This window comes from Bos taurus, chromosome 14 (genome assembly GCF_002263795.3).
Source record: "Bos taurus isolate L1 Dominette 01449 registration number 42190680 breed Hereford chromosome 14, ARS-UCD2.0, whole genome shotgun sequence".
NCBI classification, from domain to species: Eukaryota; Metazoa; Chordata; class Mammalia; order Artiodactyla; family Bovidae; genus Bos; species Bos taurus.
Window position 1 is genome coordinate 63,950,633 of NC_037341.1, and position 17,027 is coordinate 63,967,659.

Here is a 17,027-nt window from a genome sequence, read left to right on the forward strand (position 1 = left end):
TCTTCGGTGCTCAGCTTTCTTCACAGTCCAACTCTCACATCCATACATGACCACTGGAAAAACCATAGCCTTGACTAGACGAACCTTTGTTGGCAAAGTAATGTCTCTGCTTTTGAATATGCTATCTAAGTTGGTCATAACTTTCCCTCCAAGGAGTAAGCGTCTTTTAATTTCATGGCTGCAGTCACCATCTGCAGTGATTTTGGAGCCCCAAAAAATAAAGTCTGACACTGTATCCACTGTTTCCCCATCTATTTCTCATGAAGTGATGGGACCAGATGCCATGATCTTCGTTTTCTGAATGTTGAGCTTTAAGCCAACTTTTTCACTCTACTCTTTCACTTTCATCAAGAGGCTTTTTAGTTCATCTTCACTTCCTGCCATAGGGTGGTGTCATCTGCATATATGAGGTTATTGATATTTCTCCCGACAATCTTGATTGCATCTTGTGCTTCTTCCAGCCCAGTGTTTCTCATGATGTACTCTTTAGTATTGCCCAAATGTCAACTTTGAAAATTTGGATATACAGAATAGGTTTCCCATAAGTGAAGCAGAGTTTTCAAGCAAGAAGACCCTGGAGAAATACTGATCAATATACCAATGGAATGACCAATAGATAATCTAATATAGACATGAGACAAATGATAGCCAATATGTCCAAAAAGTGACAACACAGTAGCACTAATTATGTGGTGGGCACCATACTAAGTGCTCTACACACATGAACACATTTAAGTCTCATCACAACCTTCTAAGCTAGATACTCTTAGTATCCTCCAGTCAACAGATGAGGAAACTAAGGTAAAGAAGCTAAGGTTAGTTACCCAAGGTCACACAGCTAGTAACCAGAGGAGCCAGGAGTTAAACCCACGCAGTGTATATGCTGGTAACCACACTATACCACACAGATTTTGGCCAAAGCTGATGGTTATGGTTATGTGTAACTCCCAGAAAGTTAACCACAATTAACATTCTCTACTGTTCAGAGAGAAGCTTCAAATCCATTCTAGTCTAATTATTTTTTAAATCCCATGAACAGAGGAACCTGGCAGGCTATGGTTCATGGGGTCATAACAGTCAGCCATGACTAAGTACGCATGCACACAGGTAAGATGGTTACTTCTTACACAGGTAAGATGGTTCGTTGTTGTTGTTCAGTCACCCAGTCGTGTCTGACTCTTTGTGACCCCATGGACTGCAGCATGCCAGGCGTCCCTGTCTCTCACCATCTCCTGAAGTTTGCCCAAGTTTATGTCCATTGCATTGGTGATGCTATCCAGTCATCTCATCCTCTGAAGCCCTCTTCTTCCGCCCTCAATCTTTCCCATGAGGGAAACTGACTTTCCAATGAACCAGCTGTTTGCATCAGATGACCAAAATACTGGAGTTTCAGCTTCAGCATCAGTCCTTCCAATGATGGTTGCTTATTACTAATAATAGCTATTATTCGTATAAGGCAGGATGCTAATCTAAGCTCTTTAAACATACTAACTCCCCTATCTACAAGGGCCTCCCCACTCCCCAGTGAACTCCAGGCTAGATACCCATATACGTATATCCTTGAGAATGCCCCCAGGAGATTCTGAGGGTCTGTCAGGAAAGCGATGTTTATCCAGTTTCTTGAAGGACCTGTCAGCCAGCCCTACCTGGTAGACGTCAGTTCTGGAGTGAGTGAGGTGGCCTCTAGGAAGGAAAGAATGTCACCCCCCTCCCCAAGCAGTGTGTCTATCCCCTCCCTGCCCAGGAGGGCACTCTTTGATTGATGCTAGGAGACTTCCACGGAGAAGGCAATGGCACCCCACTCCAGTACTCTTGCCTGGAAAATCCCATGGATGGAGGAGCCTGGAAGGCTGCAGTCCATGGGGTCAATGAGGGTTGGACATGACTGAGTGACTTCACTTTCACTTTTCACTTTCATGCATTGGAGAAGGAAATGGCAACCCACTCCAGTGTTCTTGCCTGGAGAATCCCAGGGACGGAGGAGCCTGGTGGGCTGCCGTCTATGGGGTCGCACAGAGTCGGACACGACTGAAGCGACTTAGCAGCAGCAGCAGCAGCAGCAGGAGGCGTCCAAGTGGCCACGTGCACCCGGCTCCCTGCTCTGTGGCATTAATCAAAGAACACAAAATCCTGGTGACAAAGCTGACAGGCTTGCCTTATTCTGACTTGACGTGTTCTCATCTTTGTCAACCTGTCTTTCTCTATTTAGCAATCATTGTGGCTCCAGCCTTCCTGTTAATACCGGTAAACATTCATCAGTGACTCAAACCAGGTATTGTTTGCTACCCAAACGGCCCCTCACACAGGTTCTCTTGTGATCCCTGAGTCATCATCTCCACCTGAGGGCCGCCCCCCCCGCCCCCTTCTCCTGGCTTCTGGCCAAGGCTGCTCTTAGCTTGCGCTAATTGGCACTCTCCACCCCATCTCCTCTGCTCTCCCGCCCACTCAGGCAGGCTGCGATTGAGAGGAAGAGTTCGAGAGCTGTGAAAAATGAGCAAAGCTCGGGAAACAGGAGAAACTGCAAACTGGGAGCCCTTCACACCACTTTTAGGGCAGCCCCTATTATGAGAGCCATAAAGAAATACCAATTTATGCATTTAGAAGCAATTGGCCCTTTCATCTGGAGTGGCTGTTGAATGCAAAGCACACTCCATGGCGGAGGAGGCCGGGGCCCCAGCTCCCAGTGCGCGCCTTACTGCCGCCAAGAAAGAGGTCCTTGCTGAGCCGCTGCTCATAAAGCAGCTGGAGGCGGAGTGGTGGAGCAGAAAATCGCCTGGTGAAGGCGAGATTTCATTTTCTGCTTTTGTGTCTCATGAATGTTCTCTCCCAGGGGCCTGCTCCGGGGCCCAGTCGCAGAAGGCAGGAAGAAATGCTGGCTGGAGCCAGCCTCAATGATAGCCTGACTGTGCGATGGACAAAGAGGAACAACCAGAGACATTGACGGCAGCACTCGGTCGCTGGGATCGTTGCCAGGGTTGAGACCGGAGATGTGCTGTCCTCAGAAAAAAAAAACCACCTTTATCAACATAGGGGCCACAGGAGGCCACGTCCATCCCCTCGGTGTGGTCGCTTCTGAACCAGCTAGATTCTGGCTGGTCCACGTGACTCAAGACCACGTTAGCGTTTGAATCGCCCGTGAGCTTATTAGAAAGGCAGACAGTTGGGTCCCACCCAGAGCTACTGGGAAGCCTGGCATGCTGGAGTTCGTAGGGTCTCAAAGGGTCAGACACAACCTAGCCACTTAGGTTGTGGCTAGGTTACTGACTCTAAAACAACAACAAAGAGCTACTGACTCTTCTGTATTTCAACAAGACCCCTTGCTGATGCTCCTACACACCCTGGCTGGGGGGACAACATGAGCTGTTTGTTGTGAGGGGCGAGAGGTGGGGGAGGATGGGAGAGAGCTGAGCTGTGATGCTCAGACACTTTCCTTTGCAGGTTGGCCAAGAGAAAGTGGCCTGTGAGTAACAAGGCAGCCCATCCTGCCTGCGGGAAATTTGCTGAAGCCTGACTTTCAGCAGTGAGTCACTGTTCACTCTCCTTCTAAGTTTTACCCGGTTCCTCTCCTCTCCAGTGAGGCGAAATACCAGAGCGAATGGCCCAAGTCCTTTATTCACGCAAAACTCTTTTGCCTGTTGGAAACCATGCTCTTAAAACTTTCATAAAGGCCCCGACTGCATCCAGCTGAGGAGGGCCCTGCCGGTTCAAGACACTCACCACCAGCCACCCTCTTCCCAGGCACAGGCCTCATCCTCAGCCAGCTGAGATTTAATGGGCAGGTAGACCAGAACCACGGAGGAGGCCGCTGGCAAACTTCCGTAGATGAGCCCCCCTCCCCTTTCATTTTCCTCGTGTAGCCCCCCCACCGAGGGCCAGGAGCGAAGAATTATATTACAAAATCTGCTTTAAAGGAAAACCTCCCAAGTACTTCTTTAATCTTGCAACTATTTCAGGAATGTCTGTGCTGTCAAGCTGTGAGGAATGTCTGCCTCAGCACCCATCCACATCCTTTTGAAAATCCACCTCTGATGTGGTGAATGTGAAAACTAGCATCTATGAAGGAGAAGCGGGGCTTTCCTTCTTGTAATGCAAACCAGAGGAGTACACACGTTCTTCTCTCCTTACACAGAACATGCCGCTGGCCTCAGTCCCTGCCAGCCCTGCCCTGCCCTCCCTTTTCTGTTTGCTTCAAAGAGGCAGTCCGGATGGGAATGTTGATTCATTTGAGCAGAAGTGTACCAGAGTTGCATTTGTTTTTTAAAAAACGTTGCTGACGAGAAAGGTATATGAACTTTATCTTTAAGCCAGCTGACCATACAGAAAGTTTGATTATTTTCAAATATGGATTAGGTCTGTGGGGCTTCCCCCATAGTTCAGTGGTAAAGAATCTGCCTGTAACGCAGGAGATGTGGGTTCAATCCCTGGGTTGGGAAGATCCCCTGAAGGCGGGCATGGCAACCCACTCCAGTATCGTTGCCTGGAGAATCCCCAACAACAGCGGAGCCTGGCTACGGTCCCTGGGGTCGCAAAGAGTTGGACACGACTGAGGCGAGTTAGCATGCAGGCAATTGGTATGTGACAGGAACTGGACACTAATATCCTAGCATTTGACACGGAGGACCCCATGTTGTGCTATGTCCCCTCCGAAAGCCCAGCACAGTCCCTGCCACACTGTCAGCACTCAGGTAATGTCTGTGGCTGCAGAGGCAAAGGGCGGGAGAAACAGCAGACACCAGACATGTGTCTCCAGGGCTTGACCTGCTTCTCTCTGCGGGGCAATGTCAGGTATCCAAAAAGCTTAATATTAAATATAAATCGAGGATGAAAATGGAACAATAAAGATTTTGGGGAGAGTGAGCCATAATAACCATCAGTCCTCCTGGTCTGTAGAACCCCTCTGGAGTTGGGGACCTGCCTTAGGCTGTATTCCCTAGAATAGAGCATGAAACAGGGATTCTTGCACACGTGACTTACAGAGAGTGCTCCCTGGACAAGGGGAAAGAGAGGAGCAGGAAGGGGTAGGGGCGGAAGAGCTAGGAAAGATGTGACCTCCCCTGGAGAGAGCTCAGGAAGCACAAGTTATACCACCAAGCTGGCCCCATCTTGAGGCAAGGGACCATCAATACACACTACGGAGGGTGGAGGGTGAGAAGGAGAGGGTGGACCAGCCCTAAAGGGGATCTGGGTGGGGCACCTACAGTGTCCATTACTTTCCCTTCAAGGTGCAGTTGGGCCCACCTGTCAGACCTCTGTAATAAATATATAGGTTGATATTTGTGGCTACATGTATATCTCAGTTCAGTTCAGTTGCTCAGTCGTGTCCAACTCTTTGCAACCCTATGGACTACAACACCCCAGCCTTCCCTGTCCATCACCAACTCCCAGAGCTTACTCAAACTCATGTCCATTGAGTCGGTGATGCCATCCAACCATCTCAACTTCTGTTGTCCCCCTCTCCTCCCACTTTCAATCTTTCCCAGTATCAGGGTCTTTTCCAGTGAGTCAGTTCTTTGCATCAGGTGGCCAAAGTATTGGAGTTTCAGCTTCAGCATCAGTCCTTCCAATGAGTATTCAGGACTGATTTCCTTAAGGATGGACTGGTTGGATTTCCTTGCAGTCCAAGGGACTCTCAAGAGTCTTCTCCAACACCACAGTTTAAAAGTATCAATTCTTTGGCGCTCTGCCTTCTTTATTGTCCAACTGTCACACCCATACATGACCACTGGAAAAACCATAGCTTTGATGTACTAATAGTTTCTTTATTGTCTATGCTCCCATAACTACAGTGTAAGTTCTATAAGGACAGGCATGTTTCTCTCTTTTGAATGACATCTCCCAAGAATGGGCTTCCCATGTGGCACTAGTAGTAAAGAACCCACCTGCCAATGCAGGAGACTTAAGAGATGTGAGTTTGATCCTAGAATCAGGTAGGTCCCCTGGAGAAGGGCATGGTAACCCACTCCAGTACTCTTGCCCAGAGAATCCCATGGACAGGGGAGCCTGGCAGGCTACAGTCTATAGGATTGCAAAGAGTTGGACATGACTGAAGTGACTTCATATGCACATCCCAAGAATAGGGCTTGACCTGTAGGAGGTACAGGGTGAATACACGGTAATGAAGGAATACTCTGAAGAGTGTACTCTGTTATTGCTCAGGGATTTTGCAGTGATTCTTTGGGTACAAAGCAATCAAATTCTGGCCTGCATGAATAAGCAAGAAACTATAACATATTAAGAGAGGAACTGTAGGGCCCTGTGATTCTTGGATTTCAGTGTGTTTAAGAACCATAAAGGGTTCTGGTTAACAATGGGATTCTTGGTTCCTATCCCCAGAGATTCAGACTCAGTGGTTCTGGAAGCGATCCAAGACAATGCACTTAAAAAATATATAACCGTTGATTTTGTTGTAGGTGATCTGAGGCACGTACTTTGAGAAACACTGATGGAGTCTGAAACAGTGGCTCAGATAGTTATAAATAGCTTCCCAGACCACCCAGCCGATGAGCCACAGAGCTAGGGTTAGACCTGGCTCTTCTCACTCTCAGTGCCACGTGTTTTCCACTCACAGGCTCTCTTAATATATGTTTATAAGCTTTGCACGTACCTTGGTTACCATGGGAACGCAAAAGCCTGATGAAATCCTACAACTATAGCTGGTTTTGAGGCTTCGGTTGACAGCTATCTTTAGAAAAACTCAGCTCCACAATTTACTGTGGCCTGTGTTGCCCTGAGTTCCTGTAGAGTCTTCTAAAATTGTAAATGTGCTTTTGTGATGTGCTGATGCCATAATCCTTTGACAGGAGGGAGCACAATGAAAGCCAGGAACCAGGGCCCTGGCTCAAACTGGTTTGGGGGTGGACTAAAAAGACACAGGGAGGCCGAGTGGAGAAACTGGAATGAAGCTATACTATTTAATGTGTGGTGAAGGGCTTCGAGGTGGCCATTAACTGATTTAGGGAATGAAAGAATGAGGGTTGGTTTAAAGATATTTCGATGAAGAATATTTCATTCATTATAAACCCTCTGGTTGAGAGCATTGATCAGCCTTAGAAGGACTGTGTTTGAGGTAGAGGTTAGATCCTAAAGGGACAACAGTGGTTGATAAGCCACCTCCCAAGAGCAAATCCCTGAAGCCAAAACTGTATTACCAGCTGTGGCGCTTACCATGTGCCAGGGTCTAAGATTTATATACTATCTCACTTGATCCTCATAATATTGCTTTATGTGGATAATATTATCCTCATTTTACAGATGAGAAAACAAATAGACTACCTAAACTCACACATTTACAAAATATCTGAGCTGGGACTTGACCCGGGCAATCTGGGTCCAGACCTACCCTTTTAACCAACCACTTCTGTCCAGTGGATCTGAAACAGAACAACAGGCAGAACTCCTGTCTTTAGGAGCATTGCCGTAAGGGTTGATGAACCGTTGTTAAGAGACTGAACTGCTTGCATGGTGGGAGGGCAGGAGGGGGATGGTTGAGGAGGGAGGGCTAGGCTGGGGAGACCCTGAAAATAAACTTGGGAGGATAGAAATACCCAAGGGTGGATTTCAAGTCACTGATTCTGCAAAGGTAGGACCTGAATTCTCCCCTCCTCTCCTCTTTGACATAAACCAAAAGTTTACCATGCTCATTAGTGCATTATCGTCCAATGGATTCTTTTCTGGGGGAGAAGCTCAGAGAAGAGAAAGAGGAGCCATCTGAGCTTTCATAGAGGAGGGAAGGCACCTCTAGGACTGCAGTTTCCCTTGACCGCGGTGGGGCGAGTGGTGCGCCCACCCTGACCAGGATACACCAAGCAAGGGACCCATGGAGAGGAGAGCAGTCGTGGGGAGGGGCCCTCCGTGGGGGAAGGGAGGCTGCAGAAGGGATCCTGTTGCCTTGGCAATAGAGGCTGCGGAGAGAAAAGAGAGTGAGAGAACGAACTGTGGGGAGGCCTGAAACAGAGCTGATGACAAGAGCTGGGTCGGGGGACAAACCTCAAATCCGAGAACATTATTTTCATGTATTAATAGTTTGCCCCCAGGTAGAGAGGCCCTGTGAAGGAATTTTGCCAGAATACATCCTAAATGGAGACAGGATAGAGACTTTAAGGCAAAGAGGTGGGGTGAAGTGGGGCTAAGTCACGTGAGTGCAGAGCTGCACCCCGGCCCCCCACTCTCCTTTCCTCCTCCTTCCCTGCCCCCTCCTCTTCCCTCCCAGTCCCTTCCTTCCCTCCCCTCACCGCCCCCATTCTCTGGTTCAGCCAATTTTTGCCTCCGTCCTCTGTGATGCTCAGCTAAGCTGTGATGAACGCAAATGGGAGAAAGGTATGAAAAACGGTCCCTAGACTTAAACTCGGAAAGTATTTATATCTGAAACAAAGTGATTTTTGTTAGCCCTGAAGAATTTCTAAAGTGGGATGTGGGTGAACGGGGTTGGGAGGGGCAGTGGTAGTGGACAGGGGCGGGAATGATGTGTAAGACTGTCTTTATCTTCCCCTGGACTCTATGTGCATCCCCCCAACCCCCCCCCCAACACACCTCCTCCTCACATAGGCCCCAAAAATACAGTGGGGACAATACTTGGGAAAAGGCTCCCTGAGCCAGGTGTGAAGGGGTGGAGGTAGCAGGTGAAGGAGGTGCTCCCAGAATAAGGCCTTGTGCTTGTTAAAGCCAAGGGAGGAGGAGGCCACTGCTGCAGATCCAGGAAGCTGTATCTGCATCCAGGGTAACCCTACCAACTCCCAGGGCTGGGAGCCCTTGCCCAGTACACAGTGTGGCTGATATTAATATCCGCTAATGTGCTAGAAGCAGCTTATCCTGGGAAGACTGGCTGGATGTAGCCGAGACCCTCTCACCTCCCGTATCCTCTTCGAGCCTAGAGATGTTCAAATTCCAATATTACTGTGGCCTCTTGGGTACCTGCAGGCTAAAGAGGGCTGGGGATATTTGGGTTACACAGCAAATCTTTGAAATGTTTTTGCCTTATTATTTTAAATTCAAACCATGTTCCCTGATTTTTTTCAGTCTGCCTCCCTAATACCTGAGTGGAAACACAGCTTGGCAGAGTTGCCCTACTGCCCCTCAGCCCCACACTAGCGTTTGGTGGTCTGACTCCTCTGCTCCTGGAGCCTCCACGGCCCTGGCCATGCTCACCGTGGGTCAGTGCTTTCTACCCTCTGCCCTTTAATGGTGAGCAGGCAACTACAGATCTATACAACGGTTATACTTTTGGCATACACAATACAGTTTTGTTTTCTTTTTTGATTCTGTTTTTTTCAACTTCTCAGTTTATTTTTGAAGAGTAAGATTGATTTTTTTTTTTTTTCATGCAGTGTGATACTGAGGCTCTGGGAAGGTTTTGTATCTGGGAAGTCGTCCATAACCAATACGAAGGTGTTTATCAAACTTGATGGTGAGTTTTGGCCGTGGAATGTTGAGACCTAGGAGAGGAGAAGAGCCCTCCTGATTCCAGGAGCAGCCAAAAGTACTCAGGGATAGGGGCTGGGCTGGGGATTCTCTGGAGGACAAGAACAGTCAGCGAAGGGGAGGGCCCCTGGTTCCAGCAACTCCCTTAGAGGGGACACAGGGCGTGAAGGGAGGGGAACATGAGGAAGGCACACAGCACTCGCAGAACACGTCGATGACTGACCTTCCCAGCCCTCTCACGCCTCTGTGTTTCATGACCTCTGGTGTCTGTAGGTGCCTGGGTTCTGCTCCCTTGCCTCATTTCTCCCCTTCTATAGTGTGGCCGCCTTATGTGTAAGTGAAGAGCCAGCATCAGCGGTTCCAGGGGAAATGGCTGGAACAGGGCAGAGCTGACAATGAGCAAGTACACACCTGTCTGGAGTCCCAGTTGTTAGACAGGTGGCCATCACCCGCTGTGAGAGCGGTGACCCTTGAATGACCCTCAGTGGGGAGATGCTGGCACTGGGAGAGGCCAACTGGGGGACTTGCTCACTCAGTCACCCCCAAACTGTCTGCAGGACCACCCTCAGCATCCGCATTATTTTTTTATTAAAAAAAATTTTTTTTAATTTACTCTTTTATTTTTGGCTGCACTGGGTCTTTGTTGCTGCTCAGGCTTTCTCTAGTTGCAGTGGGTGCATTTCTCATTGTCGTGGCTTCTCTAGTCGCAGAGCACGTGCTCTAGGGTGCACGGGCTCAGTCCTTGTAGCACCTGGGCTTAGCTGGCCCCACAGCATGTGGAATCTTCCCAGAACAAGGATCAAACCCGTGTCCCCTGCATTTAGCAGGTAGATTCTTAACCACTGGACCACCAGGGAAGTCCCCAAATTATTTCAATTGTTATCTTATTTTTCTGTCTCTTCCCTCCTCTCCCCTTTCCTTGCCTAAACTGTTGAATACAAAGTGAACTACATGTGTTTTTGATGTGTCTCAACTCTGTTTCCCCTTGACCTTTATTCCTGTGTGTCTGGTTCTGGGCTTTCCTGATGGTTGTTAATCCTTGGCTCAGCTCAGACGTCTGTCTTTTTGCCTCTCCACCCACATCAGCCCTGTTAACACCAACATGTGACACCTGTTTTGGAAAAACGTTGGTGGCATCATCCTCAGACGTTATTTGTAACATCTAGGCCCAGCCAGGGACTCCTGTCACCCATTCACCAAAATAACAGACTGTGAACACTGTGTTTCACCATCCGTCACTAATACATTTTAGCTACAAGTAGGACTGCCAGATTTAGCAAGTAAAAATGCAGGCTGTCCAGTTAAATGTCAATTTCAGAAAAACAATAAATAATTTTTTAGTATAAGTAAAATGCAGAATTTGGAACATGCTCATAAACTTAAAATTGCCTTTTGTTTATTTTAATTTCAAGTTTAAGTGGATGTCCTATGTTTTATCTGGCATTCCCAGTTATAAGTCATGCAGCACCAATAATAGCAGTCTGGAACTTACTGAGTTAGCAAACTGAGGCATCTGAGGGCTGGGCTGGCTTCAGCACAGCCTGATTGAGAGCAAGGGGTATGCCTAAATGATGTCCCCCAAAACATGACTTGCTCTTTCTCCACCATCCAGGTTGGCCTCCCCCAGGTTGGCTACATTCTCGGATAAGAGTTTTTTGACTTTATGGTGACAAGATAGCTGTGGTTTTCTGGACTCATATTCTTAAGATTCAGAGATGGAAAAAAGAGAAAAGTTGTTTTTCTAAAAGCTTTTAAGAGTCATTCCAATTAGATCAGTCTAGATCACATGTTCACTACTAACTCAATCTTTGTGGCCAAGGAAATGAAATACACGGACTGGCCAGGGCCAGGGCTAGTTGCTGGCCTCAGAACTAGAGTGGCACCCAGACCCATGGACCAAAGGAGGGCTATGGAGGGCAGCGGGGAGATCCAAGAACTGCTGCTAAAGAAGGCTAGGTGGATACGGGGAAGGCAAACAGTGCATACTCTGCAGCCACTTGAAATTAGAGTGTGCACTGGGCTGTATTCTTCAAGTTCTGCAGAGCTTACAAAGGCCTGGAGAGACAGAAGGTAAAGGCAAGACTAGGGCGGCGTGGGGGGCAGTCTCCCACTTTCAAACAGCAGTGCCATCAAACTGTTGTCATCAACTGCTTCCTAGAGTTGAGCAGCACCCTCATCCCAATCGCTCCCCAGTTTGCCATATTGGAGGAAAAACGTGAGACTTTAAGAAAGTTACAGACTGAATGTTTGCATCCTCTCTAAATGCATATGTAGAAACCTGATCCCCATGTGGCTGTATTGGAGATGAGCCCTAAGGAAGTAATTAAAGTTAAATGAGGTCATGAGGGTGGGGACCTAATCTCACAGGATTAGTGTCCTTTTAAGAAGAGCTGCCCCCCACCTACACCCATCCCTTCCACCCATACACAGCAAGACGGCAACTGTCTAAAGCCAGGAAGGGAGCTCTCCCCAGAAACCAATTTTCTGACACCTTGATCACAGAATTCTAGTCTTTTTTCTTTTTTAATGTTTGTGATCATTTTTGAAAATTTGTGTTTATTTATTTTAATTGGACGACAGTTACTTCATGACATTGTGATGGTTTTTGCCACACATCAACATGAATCAGCCATATGCATACACATGCCACCTCCCTCCTAAACCCCCTTCCCACCCTCCTCTCCACCCCAACGTTGTCACAAAGCACCAGCTTTGGGTTTCCTGCATCATACATCAAACTCCACTGGCTATCTATTTCTACATATGGTAATGTATATGTTTCAATGCTATTCTCACAAATTTCACTTATTTTTTTGGCTGCACTGGGTCTTCATGGATACATGCAGGCTTTCTCTAGTTGTGGCAAGTGTTCTTATTGTGGTGGTTTCTCGTCCGTGCAGAGCATGGACTCTAGAGCTTAGTGGTTGCCACTCATGAACTCTAGAGTGTGGGCTCAGTAGCTGTGGTACCTGAACTTAGTTGCTCCTTGGTTTGTGGGACCTTCCTGGACCATGGACCAAACCCATGCATTAGCAGGCAGATTCTTAACCATTGGACCATTAGGGAAGTCCAAGTCTTTGTTTACAACTATGAGAAAAGAAACATCTACTGTGTAGGCTACCCAGCCAGTGATACTTTGTTATGGCAGCCTAAGCAGGCTAATACAAAGTGTGGCTAAGTCTCAGAGGTGCAACTTCACTATCACACAGCATTACAGGTGCAAAAGGCTTTCAGGATGTCTAATGACCTGGAGAGACCTGGTCTACCAGATAGCTTTTCTGTGTATCTACAAGAACAAATGCCTTGGACTGCTGTAATGCCCTCAAGCAGCTCATATTCTGCTGAGGAGAAACAGACACATAAATAGATCATTGTAAAATAATGTGGTTACTGTACTGACCAGACTATCCATAGTATATCATGACTATATAATGCATATTCATGAAAAATGGTTCATTTTGAAAATGTTGCTTTCATTGAAAGAAACTTAGTACAGAGTGTATTATATAGTTGAATATATGCCAACTATGACCCCACTAATGTAAACGACAAAGATGCTTTGAAAATGAACGGAATTTGCAAATGTTAATATATTCCACATATTTTAAATGGTAATATGACTTTACCACAAATTCCTCAAGGCAATCAAAAGAAATGTGATATTTAATGAGGAAAGATTTTAACTTAGTCACTGAAAGAGAAGTTATTATATAACATAATGCTCAAATTCACAGAAAATAATTTTTTTCAAATAGATGTGACTTATTTAAATTGTTTAGTAAGTCTTTTTGGACTTAGCAATCAGTCCAGTACCTAAAACAAAAAACATTTGTGAATGAATGAATGAACAAATGAATGAAAGAAAGAATGAGAATGCTGGGGTTCAAATCTTGGCTTTGTCATGAAGAAACCAATTGCCTTAGTTAAGTCAGTTAACCTCCCTGGGAATTTATTTCTTAACCAGTAAAACTGGAGGGTAGAATTTACTGGAGAGTGGAGTGAAAGTTGCTCAGTCGTGTCCAACTCTTTGCAACCCCATGGACTATACGGTCCATGGAATTTTCCAGGCCAGAATACTGGAGTGGGTAGCCTTTCCCTTCTCCAGGGGATCTTCCCAACCCAGGGATCAAACTCAGATCTCCCGCATTGCAGGTGGTTTCTTTACCAGCTGAGCCACAAGGGAAGCCCATTTATTGGGTATTTCAGTCTTTAGCCAGATCACCTTTTGTTCAAATGGAATATTATTTGGAAGATGGAGCTAATAGGAAGTGTGTGCATGCATGCCTGCGTGCGTATGTGTGTGTGTGTGTGTGTGTTGTTTGTCAGGGTGTATTCTTGGCTCTATCTCACCTTTCCCCTCCCCTGGCGATCCCTCCTCAAAAGAGTAGAGCCTGAGAGCTACTGGTCTGGAGGATCCCTGAAGTCATTTTCAATCTGACTGTGGATGACCCTATTATTGCAAACCATGTGGTCACAGAATACTAGCTGAGGAGGTGTCAGAGAAAACTGAAGTCCATCTATGGAGAAAGAAGGAGGAAAAATGGGACATTTTGAACTGATTGAACTTGGTAGCCTGTCTGAGAAGCCATAAACAATAGACAGAGCAGCTCTTTACTCTGAGTCCCTTTTAGGTTAGGTTCTTACATGGAAAAGATATAAATTAGGCCCAGAGTCAGGCCTTCCAGAAGAATTCAAGGGGCGATTTCTCTAGCACAGTAATGTGGCTTTTCTCAGCCTTCTCTGTCTAATGCTCTCAGCCAAAACATCACCAAGGAGAACTCCAGGCTTGAGAAAGTCATGCTATTAATACTAACACAGCCCGCCCTGCTGATAACTGATGTGGTTATAATGGGAGCTGAGTGAACAAAAACACGTTTCCCCAACTCCAAGCCTCAAGCACATTTTCCATCCTCTGTAACAGACTGAAGCGCTGGCTCTGAGCAGATGCGTTTCCTTGCTCTTTTGTGGGCATTGCTTCGTGCCCTCATTGGAGAAGGAGAAGCTGAGGTCTCCACTGGCAGAGTCTACAGGAGGCGGCCGGCCTGCAGAGCCTCCTTCTCCCCTGTTTATGGAAACTGCTTCAAGGCTGGTGCTATGAAGGCCTTTTTGTTTATACAAATCATTCCGAGATAACACATTTCTCAGAGAAAGTCTCCAAAAAGCTGAGCACTGCTGAGCTGAGCCTTCTTCACAGTCTTATGACTTATGCCTTGGCCAAAACCACCTCCATAACATACAGCCATGAGCTTCATCCTGTGATACTGAAAGACCACATAACATCTGGAAGTAGCCTTGAGGAACTCATGCAGTAAGAGACCGAACCCCCCAATTTTACCCTCCCAAAGCCAAGCCACCTTGATCACTTTGTCAACCCTGGAAGTTTTTCTGGAGAAGAGAAATGACGACATGAGAACTGTATACTATGTCAGTGGCAGAGGGCCAGTCTGAGCTTCTGGCTTCTAATCTTGCACTTAATAAATTAGTTCAGCTACTTCTTTGTACAAATTTACTTCCTGTAGATTACAGGGAGAAACCATTGTCAACAGCATGCATTTTATAGACAAGTTCTAAACCACACAGCATTTAATTTTTTGCAACACAGCCCTCTGTGCTGAAAGGTTAGCTGTGGCTCTCTGAATAGCTTTCATCTGAGTGTCTGGCAGGAAGGAATCTGATTTTCCAATGGGTCAGTATTAGCTAAAATGTTTGTCATTATATATCCCCTGGAGTTCTCTATGCTTTGTTGAGTCAGCTCTTGTCCTTTCTGGCAATAGCCTGAAATCACTGTCAGGGATCTTGGGTTACACCACAGCTGTGTAGTCACCCCGGAAAGCTCTTGTTTAGACTGAACTCAAAGTCCTTGACTGGATACTTAAGCTTTCCCTTCCCTTTGTCCAAACTCCCAAGGATGGAGCACCCCAGCTACTGTCACCCCACATCTGTATTATGTCTACCAAAGATGAGTTTTAGTCACCCAAAACAGCATCCATTAAATATTGTCTGGTCTGGCTACAAGGCAATGTCTACAGTATGATCCATATTTGGTTATAATATACACGCTAAGACTGGAAGAAAATTCCCCAATCAATAACTGTCTTTCTCAGATGGTAAAAATCTATATGATTTGTTTTCTTCCTTCATCCTCATATTTCCCAAAATGTCTACAAAAAGTAGGTATTATTCTTAGAGTAGAGGAAAAAAGTGTGTGTGTGTGTGTGTGAGTGAGTGTGATATGGCTATAATGCCATAACCAATATAGAGTTTGCTCTCCAAAGGGCTCAAGCTCTGAAACCTAGACTGTTTATTGAATTTCCTAGAAAACAATTTTTGTCTCTATTTTTCAGGTGTGTGCATGTGTGTTAAGTCGCTTCAGTCATGTCCGACTCTTTGCAACTTTATGAACTGTAGCGTGCCATGTTTCTCTGTCCATAGGATTCTCCAGGCAAGAATACTGGAGTGGGTTGCCATGGTCTCCTCCAGGGGATCTTTCCAACCCAGGGATCAGATCCAGGTCTCCTGCATTGCACGTGGATTCTTTACCATCTGAACCATCAGTGAAGCCCATTAGCCTACTGCTGCTGCTGCTGCTGCTGCTAAGTCGCTTCAGTCGTGTCGGACTCTGTGCAACCCCAGAGACGGAAGCCCACCAGGCTCCCCCATCCTTGGGATTCTCCAGGCAAGAACACTGGAGTGGGTTGCCATTTCCTTCTTCAATGAATGAAAGTGAAAAGTGAAAGGGAAGTAGCTCAGTCATGTCCAACTCCAGGCAAGAGCACTGGAGTGGGGTGCCATTGCCTTCTCCGGGAGCCTACTACTACCCTTCAATTGTAGAGACAACTTAGGAAACATTGATAAAAATTTCAGCACTCCCACTAATTAGGATGAAGCCAGCAGAAAATGAAAGGAGCCCAAATCAATAACTTAATCTTTAAACATTTTATTTGGATACATGTTTATGCTTAATTGATTACAAAACATATTTATTATCGAAGGGATGACCACAGCGGGCACTTTAATCTGTTTCTCTTCTTCCACTGAGCTGATGCAGAAAGTTGCTCAGGACTATGACTCTGAAGTGCAGGGTCTGGATGGTTTCTTTCCCATTTGTCCAGACAGAACCTTGAATGTCTCAGCACCTCAGGGGCGCAGGGAAAGGGCTGCATGATTTTGTCTTCCAGCCTAGTCCTCTGACTCAAAGGAGAAACAAATTGTATAAAGCTGTCCAAATAACTCTGATATGCCTAGATTCTGGTTGTACCAAGACGGTTTTGAGACAAAACATGAGCCAATAATAAAAACACAACATGCAGAGTATACTGATGATTATAAGCTAAGACTACAGCCAAGAGTATAGCAGAGGGAAAACCTGGAGAATCTTTCACATGGCACTTCAGGGTTCCTCCAGTCTTGGAGTTCTTAAGAGTGCTGACGTCCAGAACCAGCCAGTGCGGACTTGAACCTGGTTCTGCATTTACTTACCATATGACAGTGAAAAAAAATTGCTAGAGCTTTCTGAGTCTCAGGAACCTGACCCCATCTTCCTCCCTCATAGGCTTCTTAAGGGAATGTCTTGAGAGAAGGTCAGGAGCCTTTGAGCCCAGCAAGCAGCA